The sequence below is a fragment of the Belonocnema kinseyi genome, chromosome 5 (genome assembly GCF_010883055.1).
Source record: "Belonocnema kinseyi isolate 2016_QV_RU_SX_M_011 chromosome 5, B_treatae_v1, whole genome shotgun sequence".
In the NCBI taxonomy this organism is placed as follows: Eukaryota; Metazoa; Arthropoda; class Insecta; order Hymenoptera; family Cynipidae; genus Belonocnema; species Belonocnema kinseyi.
In genome coordinates, this window is record NC_046661.1 from 10,892,415 (window position 1) to 10,896,081 (window position 3,667).

General features: G+C 38.5%; 1 protein-coding gene across 2 annotated transcripts in view; it reads right to left on the reverse strand.

Annotated features, from left to right (window-relative positions):
- Positions 1 to 3,667, reverse strand: part of LOC117173345 (transmembrane protein 131) — a 462,351-nt gene that overhangs the window by 305,974 nt on the left and 152,710 nt on the right. The window lies entirely within an intron of this gene.

Below are 3,667 nucleotides of genomic sequence, written 5' to 3' on the forward strand. Positions count from 1 at the left end.
AGGATCAGTCAATGTCTTGTGAGCTAACGTTTGCTTTCCTTAAATCGCCCGGATTGAAGTCTGGTACGGAGGGTTTCACTTTTGCATGCCAAGACGGTGTCAATTCTACCTTAACATACCGTCGCCAGACTTTGAGCAAAGAAATTCCTGATGATAGCTACAGGGCGTGCCATGCGCACCCCAAGCATTTAGCTCACATACTATCTAGTTGTCCAACTCACGCGGGAACGACCTACATTCAAAGGCAGAATGCGGCACTAAGAGTGCTTTATTACCATCTCTGTCACTCTTACGGCATTAACCTTGATATCGCTCCTCTAAATGCTCCTAGGGAAATCGAGTCGATTGTCGAGAATGGGAAGTGCCGCATATATTGGAACTTTATATTCTCGACAATTGTTTCTGTTGTTCACTCAAGGCCTGACATGGTTCTTTTTGACTTCGAGAAGCAAACCATGTTCGTTATCGAATTTTCGGCACCAGCTGACAAAAACATCACAACCAAGGAGAATGAAAAGAAAGAGAGGTATCGAGACCTTATAAGGCAGTTGCAACGATTGTACCCGGAATATTCTGTTAAACTAATCGTCCTTATCATCGGCGCTCTTAGAGGTGCCATGCTTTCACTTGCTAATGGCCTAAAAAGCATCCCTGCGTGTCAACAATATGCTAAAACACTTGCGGGAAAAATGCACAAGGCGGTAGCCCTTGGGTCGCTCCGTGTTCTTAGGGTGCATGAGGCTTCAGCTGGATCGTCGTATTGATTCCTTTACAGACTGTAACCACCTACCTCACGGTCGTGTGACGTGGTTGTGGCTGAAATTTTACCGCGATTTTGCTGGGAGCGGGTGCAATTTTCCTGATTGGCACCCGCTCCCGGCGAAATCCTGCGGTTGTCCTTATAACAAATTTTTAATTATATATATATATATATGAATGAATAAATTTGTTTATAATTTCTTATGAAAAATTGAAGTTAAAAACGAGATTGTAATTTTACGTTTGAAACTCCATAAGAGGAATAACTGCTTTTAACGAGATGAAAAATGACTACACAAAAGAAAAAAATAGGCATATTCTGATTTTGTCTAGGCTATATGAATTTTCAGTCGCCCAGGAATATTTAACCCTCTACTGGTACGGTGGTTTGAAAAGACATATAAGGTACGGTGGGGTCGCATCCGACCCGACCTACTATGAATGGGGTTTTAGGCAACAAAGATTGCACAATAAGCATTTTAAAGTTATGATTCATTAAAATGCTTATTGTGCAATCTTTGTTGTCTAAAACTCAATATGGAACAATATCTCCAAAAACAATGCAAGCATGCGAATAAGTGCCAAATTAAAAAAATGAGAAATTGTAGGCAGAAAACACCAGTCATTCTGAAGTTAAATAAAACACAAAATATTCACTTATTTCTACGAATGAATTAGCACAACATCATTTTACACAGAAGAACTTTTTTCCTCAAAAGGAAATCCTTATCAAATAAAAAATAACCACTATAACACAATTAACTGTAATGGCAATAGTAAATCTTTTAATCTGAATCCCCCTTTTTAATTTGTTCAGCGTTTCAACGTATTTTTTCGCGTTGACGGTCTCCCCCTGGGACAGATATTCAATAAAAATTATGCCTTTATGGTACCAAAACAGGGGAGGCTACTCTCGTGTATGTGTGTATATACATACATACATATATACATTTAAATTCAGTTTTTTTCCAACTAAGTATTTCTCTAATCCTGTAATTAAGCCCTCCATCCCTTCTTCATCCTCTGCCATCAACACTATGTCGTCTGCGTATGCCAGTGTATATATCCTTTCCTGTCCTAATTCCTCCCCAACTTTTTCTCCTCATTTCTTGTTCCAAGTCTGATATTGATATATTAAATAGAAGTGGCCTCAGAGGACATCCTTTCCTCACTCCTCTCACCAAATAGAAACTATCTCCTACTTGCTCTCTTACCTTTACCCTGCTTTTTGTCTCTCTAAAAATTTCTGATACTCTCTTTGTTAATTCCTCTCTTATCCCCCTTTTCACCATAACTTTTCTATCTCACCTCAGTCTAATGAGTCAAACGCCGCCTTCCCATAGACGAACACTGCTATCATTGCCCCTTTTCCCTTTTAATTCTCTTATTTACTAGACAGTTTAGTACATGTGTGTTTTGCCATCACCCCTATTCCTTTTCTAAACCCTGTCTGATTCGATGGATCTATATTTTTTCCTAAACTTCTTTCTTTAATCTCTCTGATAAAAAAAACTATTAAATATACTTTACACAGTGGTGGCAGCAGCGGCACACCCCTATAATCTATAACCTCCTTTCCTTTGCCTTTCTTCACTATTGGTATCAGTACTCCTTCCTTTCATAACTTTGGCCACCTCTCTCTTCTCCATACTCGATTACAAATGATCCATACCCATTCCTTTAGTTCCGTCCCTCCATATTTCCATACTTCATTTGGAATTTCATCTATACCAGGTGCCTTTCCATCCTTCATTATACCTAACACCTTGACTATTTCTTCCCTTGTTATGTCCTCTTCCTCATCTATTTCTCTACCATATTTTCTTCCCTTCCTAACTTTTCTCTCTGTTCCTCCTAGCAAATCCAAAATATATGTTTTCCATTCTACCTTTTGAATATCTCGATTTACTCGTTTTATTATTTTTCTTTCTTTATTTACTACCTTTCATACCTCTTCGTACATCCTAGTCTTCGCCGCCTCCTCCGCAAACCTTGTATTCTCTTCCTCTTTCTATTGATCACACAACTCAGTATACTCTTTCTTTTTCCCCTATATTCTTTCCCATTACTTTTTCTTTTCTCCACTTTCTTAATTCCTTTCTGACCTCCTTTTTTTCTCTTTAAAGTCCTCATCCCATCCACTTCTATTCCCCCCTTTACTACTCGTCCACATTTCCCTCTCCCATTTTAATATTTCTGATCTTTTCTCTAAACTGTTCTATCCCTAGCCTTGAACAGTCCCCTTTTCGTACACTTTTTACCTTTGCTCCCTTTTTATTCATATTGCTATTACTTTTTTGTCCCTCTAATGTCATTATTACAGAAAAATGATCCGAATTAATATAATTACCTACCTCTAGTTTCTTGACCTTCTCCCTTTCCTCATCATCCACCATCACATAATAAATTACCGTTCCCGTCTCTCCTCCTGTGTGTGTATATTCTCCTTTCTCATCTCCCTCTATATTTTCATTTAAGATGAATCATCCCAACTCCTCTAAACTCTTTAATAACTTTTTCCCTCCCCATTCAGAGCCTTATCTTTGGATTCTCTTCCTCTCTCTTCTCCCCATTCTCTTCCTCCTCTCTTTCTTATATTTCCCTATTATACATTCGGTCCTTATTCCCATTACCATACCTCCCATTGCTCTGCTCTTTTTATTCTTCCTATTTGTATTTTGAACTTGCCACTGGTAACCTCTAGGTGACCTTCCCCTTACTCTTTCCTATCCCTTTTCATCTATCCACGTCTCCATCATTATTACTACATCCCTTTGTGTCATATATCTCAAAAACTCTCTATCCTTTCTCTTCAATCCTGCTATATTCCCGTAACATATCTTCCACTCTTCCCTACTTTCGTTTCTCGTCTCTTTTTGCTTCTTACTATTCCTTATTTTCTTATCTC